The sequence below is a fragment of the Triturus cristatus genome, chromosome 4_2 (assembly GCF_964204655.1).
Source record: "Triturus cristatus chromosome 4_2, aTriCri1.1, whole genome shotgun sequence".
Taxonomy (NCBI): Eukaryota; Metazoa; Chordata; class Amphibia; order Caudata; family Salamandridae; genus Triturus; species Triturus cristatus.
Genome location: NC_140586.1, coordinates 201,968,581 through 201,986,188, shown reverse-complemented (window position 1 = coordinate 201,986,188; position 17,608 = coordinate 201,968,581).

Below are 17,608 nucleotides of genomic sequence, written 5' to 3'. Positions count from 1 at the left end.
AAAAATTGTCAAAAAAACCACATTTTCTCCACATTTCTGTCGTGGAAAGTTCCGGAATCTGCGTGGATCCACAAATTTCCACCCACCCCGCGTTCCCCAAAGCCTTACGAGAAAAACGGTACCTCACTTGTGTGGGTCGGCCTAGTGCCCGCGACAGGAAACAGAGCAAAACGCAACGTGGTCACACCTCAATTTCGCAGTGAAAAATGACCCTTTTTTGGCAAAATGACTAGCTGTAGTTTTTGAACCCTAGCTCTGCGGGCACCTTGGGAAACCTAGCAAACCTATACATTTTTGAAAACCTGACACCCAGGGGAATCCAGGATGGGGTGACTTGACTGCCTCCCACCAGGTTCTGTTACCCAGAATTCCTTGCAAACCTAACAAATTGTCCAAAAAAACACATTTTCCCCACATTTCTGTCGTGGAAAATTCCGGAATCGGCGTGGATCCACAAATTTCCACCCACCCCGCGTTCCCCAAAGTCTTACAAGAAAAACGGTACATCACATGTGTGGGTCGGCCTAGTGCCCGCGGCAGGAAACGGCGCAAAACGCAACGTGGTCACACCTCAATTTCGGAGTGAAAAATGACAATTTTTTGGCAAAATGTCTAGCTGTAGTTTTTGAACCCTAGCTCTGCGGGCACCTTGGGAAACGTAGCAAACCTATACATTTTTGAAAACTAGACACCCAGGGGAATCCAGGATGGGGTGACTTGACTGCCTCCCACCAGGGTTTGTTAATCAGAATCCCTTGCAAACCTAAAAAATTATTTTAAAAAACACATTTTCCCCACATTTCTGTCGTGGAAAGTTCCGGAATCTGCGCGGATCCACAAATTTCCACCCACCCCGTGTTCCCCAAAGTCTTACGAGAAAAATGGTACCTCACTTGTGTGGGTCGGCCTAGTGCCCGCGACAGGAAACGGCGCAAAACGCAACGTGGTCACATCTCAATTTCGCAGTGAAAAATGACCCTTTTTTGGCAAAATGACAAGCTGTAGTTTTTGAACCCTAGCTCTGCGGGGACCTTGGGAAACCTAGAAAACCTATACATTTTTGAAAACTAGACACCCAGGGGAATCCAGGATGGGGTGACTTGACTGCCTTCCACCAGGGTCTGTTACCCAGAATCCCTTGCAAACCTAAAAAATTGTCCAAAAAAACACATTTTCCCAACATTTCTGTGGTGGAAAGTTCCGGAATCTGCGTGGATCCACAAATTTCCACCCACCCCACGTTCCCCAAAGTCTTACGAGAAAAACGGTATCTCACTTGTGTGGTTCGGCCTAGTGCCCGCGACAGGAAACATCGCAAAACGCATCGTGGTCACACCTCAATTTCGCAGTGAAAAATGACCCTTTTTTGGCAAAATGACTAGCTGTAGTTTTTGAACCCTAGCTCTGCGGGCACCTTGGGAAACGTAGCAAACCTATACATTTTTGAAAACTAGACACCCAGGGGAATCCAGGATGGGGTGACTTGACTGCCTCCCACCAGGGTCTGTTACCCAGAATCCTTTGCAAACCTAAAAAATTATTTTAAAAAACACTTTTTCCCCACATTTCTGTCGTGGAAAGTTCCGGAATCTGCGCGGATCCACAAATTTCCACCCACCCCGCGTTCCCCAAAGTCTTACGAGAAAAACGGTACCTCACTTGTGTGGGTCGGCCTAGTGCCCGCGACAGGAAACGGCGCAAAACGCAACGTGGTCACATCTCAATTTCGCTGTGAAAAATGACCCTTTTTTGGCAAAATGACTAGCTGCAGTTTTTGAACCCTAGCTCTGCGGGGACCTTGGGAAACCTAGAAAACCTATACATTTTTGAAAACTAGACACCCAGGGGAATCCAGGATGGGGTGACTTGACTGCCTTCCACCAGGGTCTGTTACCCAGAATCCCTTGCAAACCTAAAAAATTGTCCAAAAAACCACATTTTCCCAACATTTCTGTGGTGGAAAGTTCCGGAATCTGCGTGGATCCACAAATTTCCACCCACCCCACGTTCCCCAAAGTCTTACGAGAAAAACGGTATCTCACTTGTGTGGTTCGGCCTAGAGCCCGCGACAGGAAACGTCGCAAAACGCATCGTGGTCACACCTCAATTTCGCAGTGAAAAATGACCCTTTTTTGGCATAATGACTAGCTGTAGTTTTTGAACCCTAGCTCTGCGGGCACCTTGGGAAACCTAGCAAACCTATACATTTTTGAAAACTAGACACCCAGGGGAATCCAGGATGGGGTGACTTGACTGCCTCCCACCAGGGTCTGTTACCCAGAATCCCTTGCAAACCTAAAAAATTGTCCAAAAAAACACATTTTCCCCACATTTCTGTCGTGGAAAGTTCCGGAATCTGCGCGGATCCACAAATTTCCACCCACCCCGTGTTCCCCAAAGTCTTACAAGAAAAACGGTACCTCACTTGTGTGGGTCGGCCTAGTGCCCGCGACAGGAAACGGCGCAAAACGCAACGTGGTCACATCTCAATTTCGCAGTGAAAAATGACCCTTTTTTGGCAAAATGACAAGCTGTAGTTTTTGAACCCTAGCTCTGCGGGGACCTTGGGAAACCTAGAAAACCTATACATTTTTGAAAACTAGACACCCAGGGGAATCCAGGATGGGGTGACTTGACTGCCTTCCACCAGGGTCTGTTACCCAGAATCCCTTGCAAACCTAAAAAATTGTCCAAAAAAACACATTTTCCCAACATTTCTGTGGTGGAAAGTTCCGGAATCTGCGTGGATCCACAAATTTCCACCCACCCCACGTTCCCCAAAGTCTTACGAGAAAAACGGTATCTCACTTGTGTGGTTCGGCCTAGTGCCCGCGACAGGAAACATCGCAAAACGCATCGTGGTCACACCTCAATTTCGCAGTGAAAAATGACCCTTTTTTGGCAAAATGACTAGCTGTAGTTTTTGAACCCTAGCTCTGCGGGCACCTTGGGAAACGTAGCAAACCTATACATTTTTGAAAACTAGACACCCAGGGGAATCCAGGATGGGGTGACTTGACTGCCTCCCACCAGGGTCTGTTACCCAGAATCCTTTGCAAACCTAAAAAATTATTTAAAAAAACACTTTTTCCCCACATTTCTGTCGTGGAAAGTTCCGGAATCTGCGCGGATCCACAAATTTCCACCCACCCCGCGTTCCCCAAAGTCTTACGAGAAAAACGGTACCTCACTTGTGTGGGTCGGCCTAGTGCCCGCGACAGGAAACGGCGCAAAACGCAACGTGGTCACATCTCAATTTCGCTGTGAAAAATGACCCTTTTTTGGCAAAATGACTAGCTGCAGTTTTTGAACCCTAGCTCTGCGGGGACCTTGGGAAACCTAGAAAACCTATACATTTTTGAAAACTAGACACCCAGGGGAATCCAGGATGGGGTGACTTGACTGCCTTCCACCAGGGTCTGTTACCCAGAATCCCTTGCAAACCTAAAAAATTGTCCAAAAAACCACATTTTCCCAACATTTCTGTGGTGGAAAGTTCCGGAATCTGCGTGGATCCACAAATTTCCACCCACCCCACGTTCCCCAAAGTCTTACGAGAAAAACGGTATCTCACTTGTGTGGTTCGGCCTAGTGCCCGCGACAGGAAACGTCGCAAAACGCATCGTGGTCACACCTCAATTTCGCAGTGAAAAATGACCCTTTTTTGGCATAATGACTAGCTGTAGTTTTTGAACCCTAGCTCTGCGGGCACCTTGGGAAACCTAGCAAACCTATACATTTTTGAAAACTAGACACCCAGGGGAATCCAGGATGGGGTGACTTGACTGCCTCCCACCAGGGTCTGTTACCCAGAATCCCTTGCAAACCTAAAAAATTGTCCAAAAAAACAAATTTTCCCCACATTTCTGTGGTGGAAAGTTCTGGAATCTGCGTGGATCCACAAATCCACCCACCCCACGTTCCCCAAAGTAACACGAGAAAAACAGTATCTCACTTGTGTGGTTCGGCCTAGTGCCCGCGACAGGAAACGTCGCAAAACGCAACGTGGTCACACCTCAATTTCGCAGTGAAAAATGACCCTTTTTTGGCAAAATGACTAGCTGTAGTTTTTGAACCCTAGCTCTGCGGGTACCTTGGGAAACCTAGCAAACCTATACATTTTTGAAAACTAGACACCCAGGGGAATCCAGGATGGGGTGACTTGACTGCCTCCCACCAGGGTCTGTTACCCAGAATCCCTTGCAAACCTAGAAAATTGTCAAAAAAAGCCCATTTTCCCCACATTTCTGTGGTGGAAAGTTCCGGAATCTGCGTGGATCCACAAATTTCTACCCACCCCGCGTTCCCCAAAGTCCTACGAGAAAAACAGTACCTCACTTGTGTGGGTCGGCCTAGTGCCCGCGACAGGAAATGTCGCAAAACGCATCGTGGTCACACCTCAATTTCGCAGTGAAAAATGACCTTTTTTTGGCAAAATTACTAGCTGTAGTTTTTGAACCCTAGCTCTGCGGGCACCTTGGGAAACCTAGCAAACCTATACATTTTTGAAAACTAGACACCCAGGGGAATCCAGGATGGGGTGACTTGACTGCCTCCCACCAGGGTCTGTTACCCAGAATCCCTTGCAAACCTAAAACATTGTAAAAAAAAACACATTTTCCCCACATTTCTGTGGTGGAAAGTTCCGGAATCTGCATGGATCCACAAATTTCCACGCACCCCACGTTCCCCAAAGTCTTACAAGAAAAACTGTACCTCACTTGTGTGGGTCGGCCTAGTGCCCGCGACAGGAAACGGCGCAAAACGTAGTGAGGTAACATCAAAATTGCCTATCTTAAAACCACCTGGTTTTGCAAGGGGGGTCACTTGGGTTTTTGGCCCGATGCTCGGCGGCCATCTAGGGAAACCTACCAAATCCATACCTTTCTGAAAACTAGACACCCGGGGGCTTCCAGGGAGGTATGGCTTGTATGGATCCCCCAACGTTTCCTTACCCAGAATCCCCTGCAAACCTCAATTTTAGCTGAAAAAATCAAATTTTTCACACATTTTTATGTGGGAAAGTTGTGGCATCACCAGGCTCACTCAAATTTCCCACCACCCAGCATTCCCCTGGGTCTCCCGGTAAAAATGGTGCCTCACTTGTGTGGGAGGCCCAAGTACCCGCGACAGGCAAGGGCCCAAAACGTAGTGAGGTGACATCAAAATTGCCTATCTCAAAACCACCTGGTTTTGCAAGGGGTCACCTGGGTTTTTGGCCCAGTGCTCGGCGGCCATCTAGGGAAACCTACCAAACCCATACATTTCTGAAAACTAGACACCCGGGGGCTTCCAGGGAGGTATGGCTTGCGTGGATCCCCCAACGTTTCCTTACCCAGAATCCCCTGCAAACCTCAATTTTAGCTGAAAAAATCACTTTTTTCACACATTTTTGTGTGGGAAAGTTCTGGCATCACCGGGCTCACTCAAATTTCCCACCTCCCAGCGTTCCCCTGGGTCTCCCGGTAAAAATGGTGCCTCACTTGTGTGGGAGGCCCAAGTTCCCGCTACAGGCAAGGGCCCAAAACGTAGTGAGGTGACTTCAAATTTGCCTATCTCAAAACCACCTGGTTTTGCAAGGGGGTCACCTGGGTTTTTGGCCCGGTGCTCTGCGGCCATCTCGGGAAACCTACCAAACCCAAACATTTCTGAAAACTAGACACCCGGGGGCTTCCAGGGAGGTATGGCTTGCATGGATCCCCCAACGTTTCCTCACCCAGAATCCCCTGCAAACCTCAATTTTAGCTGAAAAAATCACTTTTTTCACACATTTTTGTGTGGGAAAGTTGTGGCATCACAGGGCTCACTCAAATTTCCCACCACCCAGCGTTCCCCTGGGTCTCCCGGTAAAAATGGTGCCTCCTTTGTGTGGGAGGCCCAAGTACCCGCGATAGGCAAGGGCACAAACATTTTTTTGGATAGGCAATATTGATGTCGCATCACTACGTTTTGGGCCCTTGCCTGTCGCGGGTACTTGGGCCTCCCACACAAGTGAGGCACCATTTTTACTGGGAGACCCAGGGGAACGCTGGGAGGTGGGAAATTTGAGTGAGCCCGGTGATGCCACAACATTCCCACACAAAAATGTGTGAAAAAAGTGATTTTTTCAGCTAAAAGTTAGGTTTGCAGGGGATTCTGGGTAAGGAAACATTGGGGGATCCACGCAAGCCATACCTCCCTGGAAGCCCCCGGGTGTCTAGTTTTCAGAAATGTATGGGTTTGGTAGGTTTCCCTAGATGGCCGCCGAGCACCGGGCCAAAAACCCAGGTGACCCTCCTTGCAAAAACAGGTGGTTTTGAGATAGGCAATTTTGATGTCACCTCACTACGTTTTGGGCCCTTTCCAGTCGCGGGTACTTGGGACTCCCACACAATTGAGGCACCATTTTTACCGGGAGACCCAGGGGAACGCTGGGAGGTGGGAAATTTGAGTGAGCCTGGTGATGCCACAACTATCCCACACAAAAATGTGTGAAAAAAGTGATTTTTTCAGCTAAAATTGAGGTTTGCAGGGGATTCTGAGTAAGGAAACGTTGGGGGACCCACGCAAGCCATACCTCCCTGGAAGCCCCCGGGTATCTAGTTTTCAGAAATGTATGGGTTTGGTAGGTTTCCCTAGATGGCCGCCGAGCACAGGCCAAAAAGACAGTTGACCCCCTTGCAAAACCAGATCGTTTTGACATTGTTTGTTTCTACAGTGTGAGAATTTCTGCACAATATTGCAAGGAAAATGTGACAGACATTTTGAGGTTTGCAGGACATTGTGGATAAAATAACTTTTTGGAATTCACAAGAGAGACATCACCATGAACACCCGTGGGTTTACGACAATATCTACAGTTGGTGGGTTATTCTTACATGGAACATACACCTTGGCAGAGAAACTAAAAAGACAAAGATTCCTGCACAGCCATCTATTCCTCAAACGCACACACATACTGGTTGGATTTGGCACGAGGGCGAGTGATGGTTCAGTATATTAAATTTTATTAACAAGAGATTTCACAAAAATGAAATGCACTGTCAATAATTAAATGGAGAAAAAACTGAACCAATGACTCGCAGCTCGTGAGCTGTAAAGCCACGGCAAGGCACCAACCGCTTTACAGGCCATTCACACACCTTTCATACGTGATACACACAAGACCATTTGCACCACCAGGCACAAAAACAACACATTACAAAATTCACAAAAGGGACAAGGTACACCCTGCTTCAGAAAGGCAAATATTACTGCACAGCCATCTATTCCTCAAACGCACACACATACTGGTTGGATTTGGCACGAGGGTGAGTGACGGTTCAGTATATACAATTGTATTAGCAAGTGATTTCACAAAAATGAAATGCACTGTTAATAATTGAAAGGGCGAGAAACTGAACCATTGAATCACAGCTCGTGAGCTGTAAAGCCACGACAAGGCACCAACCTCTTTACAGGCCATTCATACACCTTTCATACGTGTGAGACATACAAAACCATTCACACCGCCAGCCGCGGGCCCATCACATAACAAAACTCACACCAGCACACAGCGCCATTCAAGGGCCCATCACTTTCACACGCCCACATTCCTGACACAGCAACTACACAAGCTGATGGATTGCGTGGAGTGGCACTCAGCTGGCAGTGTGTGTAGTGACCAGCAGCAAGTCACTACTCACACACCGCCAGCCAAGCACCATTCCACGCACACCGCCAACCAAGTGCCAGTCCACACACACCGCCAACACATTTAGGATTTTTATTAGACACAAATAAAAACACAAACAAATCGCAAATCAATACAAATCTACAAACACAAAATCAGAAACTAAATACATTGCACTAACGCCAACTTTGAAACAGAATCAAATTTTTCAAAGAATACAGACCAGGCAGTTCACTTTACCACTCATGAATGCTCTCAAAAATTCTTTTGCGTGTGGTACGCTCTAAAACAAGTAGGGGCACACAGCCCAGGTTTAGAAGGACAGTCGGGGCAGTACATACGAATCTCCTTCTGCGTACCTCTTCGCCAACAGACTCTGCATCTCCTAGTGGGAAAATCTTTTGCCGGTGTGGGAGGGATGAAATCAGGAAAGTGGCGATCTTTCAATCGAACCACATCCTCCACCACTCCAAATCTAGGAACACTTGCATGTTCCACAACAACAAGGCTAGCTCTCACAGAGTGCTGAAACTGAAGAAATGTCAAGTTTGACGCAGGAGAACACTCCTTGAACACAATAAAAGCATTGAAATTTGATAATTCGAAGAAATGGATGGCCAACTTCTTATACCAAACATAAGCCTTCCGAATAGCAGAGTAAGGTTCCAACCTCTGATCTACTCTGTCAACACCACCCATGTGCTTATTGTAGTCTAGAATGCACACAGGTTTGCGCACTTCAGCAACCTGACCCCAAACAGCCACAGGTGAAGTACTCTCATCATGGATGGTAGTCAGCATGTACACATCCCTCCTGTCCACAAATTTTACAGCTAGTAGTTCATCACTACGCAAGGAACTGCACTGCCCCCTCTGAAGTTTTTTGCAAACAAGCTCTTTCGGATAACCTTTACGGTTAGAGCGGATTGTGCCACATGCAAAAGTGTCCACTTTATACAATTCCTTAAATAATTGCATAGCAGTATAGAAGTTATCAAGGTACAAATGGTGGCCTCTGTTAAACAGTCTTCTAGCAAGATCCCACACAATTTTCTCTGAAACTCCAAAAGTGGACGGACAATCTGGGGGGTCAATAGTAGAATCTCTACCAGTGTACACACGAAAATTAAAAACATATCCTGTCCTACTCTCAGACAACATATACAGCTTAATTCCATAGCGTGCCCTCTTGCTAGGGATGTACTGCCTAAAAACCAAATGGCCCTTGAACAAGACCAAAGACTCATCAATAGATATTTCTTTCCCTGGAGTATAGATCTCAGAAAATCGATCTACAAAGTGATCAAGAATGGGCCAAATCTTAAAAAGACGGTCACAGTCAGGGTGATCTCGTGGCAACGCCATAGAATTATCAACAAAATGGCAGCATACGTAGCAAAAGTAAATACCGATTACGAGTCATAACTGCAGGAAATATGGCAGTTGCCAACAAGGGGCTAGTAGACCAATATGAAGCCAAGGTTGGCTTCCTTACCACACCCATCAGTAAAGTCAAACCCAAAAACTTCTTAATCTCTTCCAGATATGTGGGAGTCCACCGGGTAGCTCTAGACTGTGGCCTAAGTTTGTCGCTGTTGTCCCTCAAAAACTGTTCAGCATACAAATTCGTCTGCTCAACAATCTCACCCAATAATACATCATCCATAAACAACTGAAAAAACTGTATAGGCAAAAAGTGTTCACAATCCACTGTACACCCTGCATCACGGCTAAAGGCAGGCAACACCGGCTGCACCATGTTTGGATCAACCCAAAGTCCAGCACTTCCAGTAGGAAGCCTAGCAGCCTCAGACTGCAATCCAGATGCCTCTTGCACCATCGGCACAGCAGTTTCCTCCTCTAAGACAGGCACTTCATCCGCACTGAGAGTTGCTTCATCCACACCAAGAGTACCTTCATCTGCACTGAGAGTACCTTCATCATCTGATGATTCCATGTTGAGAGCAAACTCACTGCCAGAATCTTCCCCTCCCTCCTCTCCCTCAGACGCACTGTCAGTCTCATAATCATGCTCAGAGGAAGATTCAAGAAGCATACCAACCACCTGTTGAGCAGTCATTCTACGGCTAGCCATATTGCTTACTAATAAAGGTAACTTGTCAAACAAGTCAACAACAACAAACACTTTGTAAAATAAGTAATAAACAAAAAGCACCTTTATCAAAAACTCATATATACTCCAAAACAATACCACTCACTTGCCAGAGGCAGCTAAACTACTCACCACCACCTACTCTGTACAGACACAGTATGGATCAACAATATCCCACTAAAAAAGAAAGAGAAAAGCAATTACACATAAGACTATGCAAAACACATTGCAAAGAATTTCATGCTCAAACCACTAACTAAATATGCCGCCATTATGACATCACTTACAAAAAAATTAATTCAGACATTACAATATTACTCATTTGGAGTAAATACAACAAAAAAAAATTCTTACCAAAACAATGCAACTACACAAAACTGCAGAACAACCACTGTCGAAACTGGAATCAGGAATCAAAAGCTTTAGACTAGAATAAAAAGGAGAAAAAAACGTTATTGTCACATATGCATATAATGCTCTAGACCATCACGTACTGCGCAAAATGTATTACTTGAACCTCCCACTTTCAAGAAGGAAAGATCGATGGCCCAATCCTTTACAAGCTACGCGGTGAGAATCTGGAACTCAGCCTCTGCTCCGGACCACCCCCTCCCTCTTCCCAGTCCTTCAAAACTGACCTCAAAGTTCTCCTCCTGCAAAGACACTTCCAACCTTAATATAAACCCTCTCTATTGTCTGAAGGAAGTCTTTACATTATAGGAAATTCTGTTCTCCATGCCCGTAGAAGTGCCTTCCCAGTGTGTTCCTGTGTTTTGAGTGTCTGCCATTTATTGCACTTTTATACCTCTACTTGTACTTTGTACTCTTTTGTAACTTGCACACATGTCACTTTTCCTCTTGTAACGTATTGTTTGCTACCTCTTGTATTTTCTTTGCTTTTGATACATGCACAATTATCACCATTGCCTCATGTAACATAACGTTTGCTCTTGTTTTCAGAGTGTCTGCCATTTATTGCAGTATTTTACCTCATGTGACATCCATCAGAGAGCTGCGTGAATAATTACCTGGTAATCCCCTCAGCACAATGCAAACACCCACCCGAAATAGGTACCCAGTGAGTTCACACCGTTCGCATCGCCCTAACCTGCTCAAGGTTCATGTGACCTCAGTGACAGTCACAGCGACTGGATCACTGTTGCTCTAGGGTGTGCTGCTTCGTAGGCCTGCCCGCAAGACTGGAGATGAACTTCAGTATGGATTGTGGTGGACAGGCCTTCAAGGTTAACCCACAATTGACACCACTAGGGTACACCTGCTTGTGCTAAGACATCAAGCCTTCTAAGGTCTAGTGGGGCCTTCTACGGTCTAGCATGGGAATGTGCTCCCTCAGTACAGTGGTGTGGTGGACTGGTCATGAATGCAGAACCCAGTTCCCCAGTTCCAAATTCCACAGCTCTGGCCATAGTGCCACATCCCCACTGAACACCATACTTGCCCACTGAGAGAAACTCGCACTGCCTTCAGCTATAACCTAATTGTGCCCGCTATAAACACTTGGATGTGGCTCAATTCAAATTATGCACTTGATAAGAGTAATATGATGCCTAAAAAAAAATTAAAAAAAGCAACCACTCAAAGGGAATGCAAAGCATGTGAAATGTAAGCAGAAACAACATGGTTACCTAAACGATCTCTCACTAACTATTCAGAAACCAGCGAGTGTTTTCACCTGAAAAGTTATGGACATGACTAGAGGGCCCTGAAGGGAACCGTTTCACAGTCCATTGCTTACATCCTTAAAAAACGTAAGCAGTATGGTATAAAAAGACCACATCCATAAACACAGAGCCATGTTACACATTGTGTTTTCCAATCCACCCATCAACCAGGTATTGCAGTACCTCCAGGAATGGTGCACTCTCCCAACCTGGAAACAACAATGCTCTTCAAAGAAAGACGAGAAAATGAAAGTAGCACTTCACTGGCAAACTCTGGAAAGTGATGCTGGTGTATTTGGATGTAAAAAATAACAATCTGGCCACTTTGCAACCCCTCTGTCTTGCTATTAGTTAGGCATTTAATTCTCATATAAGAAATTCTATTTCTCTACATGCTGCTGCACTTTGGATTTGAAAAATTAAAAAGAAGGGCATTTCTCGGCATTTTTGGATCCATTTCACAGGGAAGCAACTAGAAAGACGAGCGTTTTTCAAATTTGGATCCATTTCACAGGGAAGCAACAACAGGCACACACGAACGAAGCTGAGCCTCGTGGCATGCCTGGGCATACCAAATTGCCCCCACCCTAAACCAAACCCACCGATGCAAAAATCATGCTGCTGCACTTTGGATTTGAAAAATTAAAAAGAAGGGCATTTCTCTGCATTTTTGGATCCATTTCACAGGGAAGCAACTAGAAAGACGAGTGTTTTTCAAATTTGAATCCATTTCACAGGGAAGCAACAACAGGCACACACGAACGAAGCCGAACCTCGTAGCATGCCTGGGCATACCAAAGTGCCCCCACCCTAACCCAAACCCACCGATGCAAAAAAAACCCTCCCCAGCCCCAAAACTCACCTTTACTCTCCGACGCGCAGGAAGCAAATGGCTTCCTGCACCTCGGAGAGCAAAGGGGAAACCTCCAATGACGTCAGCGCGGCTCGCACGCTGACGTCATTGATGACGCAGGGGGGCGGGGGGAGGCAGGGGAAGGTCTTCCCCTGCCTTCCCAGTAAAAAAAAAAAGATCGACCACTCACGGGGGGAGCGCCAGCGCTTCCCCCGTGGGTGGGTGCCATGACGAGCTGGACTCGTCATGGGCACAGCGCGACTGTGCTCCATGACGAGTCCAGCTCTTCATGGGCACAGAAGGGGCCATGAAATTCCAGCGTGATAGAAATGATTATCTTAACGGAAGAATCTACACCTTCTCGAAAAAATTCAATAACATTCGCCGTCAGCAACTATCTTCCTCAGCAGAGAACTCTTCACGCATTAGTGATCCAAGTGAATTGGATTTGAGTTCTGAAATAGAATTAGACCCCGAAGGAGCGGCAAGAGGCAATATGAACCGCAGAGCACCTATCCAGGAGTTCGGTTTTTTACGTCTAGAATGGATTATGAGCCTAAGACCAACCAGGCAAGATCAAACAAAGACTGCAAATCAAAAAGAAGGAGAAGGAAAGACCGGAGATGGGGTAAACACAACACAAAAAACTGCAAAATTGGCATACAGAAGGAACAGACGCAGATGATGGCACAGACTGAAACCGATAACACAGTAATCAATTTATCGATCATGGATTTAACGCCAGATGAGAAAAGGATTTTATCTTTAGGATTATCTTATTGTACAAACACGAACTTTGAGTATACCCAAACAGGATAGATGTACACCAGTTCACACGCAAGCTCAAACTGCGTAAACATTTCTTCAATACAATGAGGAATGATACAGAAAATGAGACACAAAGTACAACCGTTGCCGCTACAGGTACTCTTTCTGTGGCAGATATGAGCCTCTTGCAAGGTCTAGTAGAATTGGATCATGAAGAAACATCAAGCCAAATATCACCTTTGGAAGTGGCAATCAGATCAGATATAGACATATATGGCACCATAAGCACTCCTTTCAAACCAAGATCCCTCTTTTCTACCATGATGCCCAAAGATGGAATTGACATGTTTACTGATAAAGTAACCAAAGACCTCAAAGAACTGGCTCTCATGAGTAGCAGAGAGTTCATCAAGACCAAACACAATCAAAGGACAGAATATACCAATCTAGTGCAGAAAATCAAACAAAGAACTGATATTGTGGTGCGTTGGTCAGATAAAGGGGGCAACATAGTCCTATGGCCATTGGAGATGTATAACAAGGAAGCCATGACACAGTTGCAGGATAAAAACTGTTATTGCCGGATTAGTGCCACACACACTATTGGAGTAAAAGAAAAATTCCATGCAGCACTATATGAGTGGAAAGGTATAGGACTGATCACCAAACACGAAATGGAAGATTACCCTGTAACACCTCAGCTATACCTCATTTCTAAAATTCATAAGGACCCTCACTGCCCCCCTGGAAGACCGATCATTCCTGCCATTGGGGGACTGTTTGAAAATACTAGCAGATTCATTGACTTCTTTCTTCAGCCATATGTTCACGAACTGCCAGCCTATATCAAAGATACAGGTGATTTTCTGACAAAGATCTACGACTCTGCATGGAATGAAAATGATGTATTTATGATATTAGACGTACAAAGTCTATATACCAGCATTGCACACAGGGATGGCCTGAATGCTATGAAATTCTATCTAGGTAAAAGAGGCATAGAGTTACACCAACACACCAAAATGATGTTACAAATGGCAGAATGGTGTTTAGACAACAACATTTTCCTCTTTGATAGATTATTCTATAAACAAATACAAGGCCCAGCCATGGGTACTTGCTTCGCCCCCAGTTATGCTAATTTGCATATGGGCTGGTGGGAGGAGCAAGTACTCATGACAACACACTACAAGCCTATGTCTGAAAATGTGATGATTTACGTCAGGTACATAGACGATATATTCATTCTATGGCAAGGTACTGAAACAAGTGCTAGGAATTTTGCTAATGAAATCAATGACAACGGTTTGAACCTCACATTCACATGTACAACCAGTAAGGAGACAATTAAATTCCTGGACTTGGAACTGTACATAGAACATGACAAAATACAATCTAGGACTGTTAGAAAACCAACATCTGGCAATGCAATTTTGCATGCCAGTAGTTTTCATCCTAATAAGCTAAAAGAGAGCATACCTTATGCAGAATGTCTTAGGATGAAACGTAACTGCAGCACATCAGCAGGCCTTAGTGAAGCGACAAAAGGTCTCTTTCAGACACTGAGTAGCAGAGGTTATGACAAAGAGACGCTGTATAAGGCAGAGAAGAAGTGTGCCAACATCAAGAGGGAAGATCTTGTGGTCTCCTTCTACGCGGATGACCTCCTGGTCTTCATTAAAGATGTGGCGCACATCTCCGGGGACCTGGAGCGAGTCCTAACGGAATTTGCTGCGCTCTCGGTCTACGGGTGAACGCGGCCAAATCGTGCCTTTATCCGTTCCGCGCTGATGCTCTGGATCCCCAGTATCGCCTGGGGGGTGTGCCTGTCAAGTGGCGACCGGACACCTTCCGTTACCTGGGCATCCAAGTGTATAGGCAACCAGCTGACTTGGTGGAGGGCAACCTGGGCAGGGCGGTCACGGCTGTCAGAGCCCAGATGCGTTTTTGGGGTACCCTCCCTCTCGCGGTCACAGGGCGCATTGCCTTAGTCAAAATGGTGGCTCTGCCCAGGCTCCTCTACTATTTTGCTAACCTGCCAGTCTACATCCCGGCATCCTTCTTTGCCACCCTGGAGCGCTCACTCCGGGACTTTGTGTGTGGTACTGCATGCCACAGAGTGGCACTATCCAAGTTATACCTTCCTACGGGTCAGGGGGGCCTCGCGATGCCGTGCTTTGCGCATTATTACCTAGCAGCACAGCTACAATGGGTGGCCAGGTGGTTGGCCGATAGAGAGAGAGACGATACGGCGTCCGCGGAGCCACCTCTCCCTCTGGCGGATATCATTGCATCGTTCCACCCGACTGCCAGAGTGGTCAAGCCGGGGCCCCTCCTTGTGGCAGTGGCCTACAAATGTTATCGGCGTGCCCTTTACTTGACTTGGTTGAGTGTCCCTTACGCCCCCGCCATGCCGATTGAGGGTTCCCCTAGTAAGCGGAGGATACTACCCTCGGCGGAGCTTGCAGAATGGCACGCGGTGGATATTTGCACATTGGGGGACCTCTACCGCGATGGTGCGTTTATCCCATTTGCCCAATTGGCGGAGGAGACGGGGTTGCCAGTCGGACAATTTCTCTGTCACCGCTCTCTAATAACGACATTGGCGAGCCGGTGGGGAGCTCTTCAGGAGGAACCGGCGCAGCACCTCATGATGCAATACCTACATGTCATGGGACGGGGGAGCCATATGATACGTTGGTTCGCAGCCTCCCTGCGTACACAGGTGGCGACCGACTTGTCTCCATTGCGTCGTAAATGGGAAGCGGACTTGGACCGCCCCATGGCTGACAAAGAATGGAGTAATGCGCTAAGGGGGCCGACGCGGGTTGCCAGAAACATGCGGTTTCGCCAAATTCAATATTTCATACTACACAGAGCATATCTTACTCCCGACTCTATAAATCAGTATTTCACTTGCGCGGATGCAAGCTGCCCACGCTGCAAGGCTCTGGATGCTGGGCTGGTGCACATGTTGTGGAGCTGTCCGGAACTGGACACGTATTGGCGGACGGTGCATGGAGCATTAAGTAAATGCACTGGCCAACTGGCACCGCGGGAATGGCCGGCTTGCTTGCTGCACCTATTTCGTAGAACCCGCCCCACGAAGGTTGCCTCTCGGTTTTTCGATCTGGGTTTGGTGGTGGCTAAGCGGTTGCTCACCAAGCGCTGGAAGGCGGCTGAGCCCCCCCGAGCGCAAGCATGGCGAAGGTCCCTGCTGGTATGGGCGGGGGCGGAGGGTACGGCCCTTTTGCGGGAGGAAACGCTGGGCCTCAGGCGCACACCTATAGCGAACCAATGGGGCACACATTTGCAGATCCTGATGCAGCTAGACGGGGACGCCCTGGGACTCTGTGGGGCGCGCGTTGAGGTGGCACTCCCTGAGGAGGGGGGGAGCAGAGGTGAATATTGCGGAGGTCTTTGCTGAATCAGGGGTGTGTGGGGAAACTGCGAATTGCCATTAATGGAACTGTTTGTACCAGGGGATGGGGAACTGGTGGGGGGGTCGGGTCGGGGAGGAACCTTGGGGATCTTATGGTAACAGACCGAAACTGCTGCTGCTGTTATGCTGGGGCCCTTGTTGTTTTGCGTCTTTCCTCTTATTGTTTAATGGAACTGTTTAGACAATGGTGTTGGTTCAGAGATCCATAAGATTCATCTTTCCTAGCACACGGGTGCGGCGCTTGCTCCTGTTGTTTACCATGCTCATGATTGGGGGTGTATCATCAGATTTGCTGACTCATTGCCCGTAAGGTAATTCATGTGTACTATGTGCTATGTCTATATTAACAAAATGCCAATAAACAGATTTCATAATAATAAGAGGGAAGATCTTGTGCAATCTGTATCTCAAAAAAGCAAACAAAATGAGAAAAAAGATACAAACACATCACCCAGACTCATTACAGGGTACAACACCTACCACAATAACATACGTAAGATATTGCTCAAACATTAGCCCTTGGTTCGCAGTGACCCCGTTATAGGTGGCACTTGCATTAAACCCCCTCATACTACTTTCAGACGAGCAAAGTCTATGCGCCAAGAGCTAGTCTGCAACGCACCAGTGCTTGACAAAGGAGCCGGCTGGCTCAAACCGCAAAGGGGCTTTTTCAAATGCTTTAAATGTAAAGCATGCAGATATGGCGTGAACACCCGAAGCATTTCTTTACCACTCAGAAATACCCCATTTGAAATATGTGGTAGTTACTCTTGTAAGACGGATTTTGCGGTATATGTCCTGCGCTGCACTTGCAATAAAATGTACGTTGGTAGTACAATACACCCCGTACATGAACGGATTTTGCAACATCTGAGAGCGATTAACCATGATGATCCAGAATACCCAGTCGCAAGACACATAAACACTTTCCATGGCGGTAAAACAGAAGAACTTTCTTTTTTTGTAATTGACAATGTCCCCAAAAACATCAGAGGTGTAAATAGACAACTGTCTCTTAGAAAATTACAATCTCGTTATAAAATACTACTGGACAGTAAAATCCCAAATGGGATGAACGCGGATGAGGCCTTAAATGTAC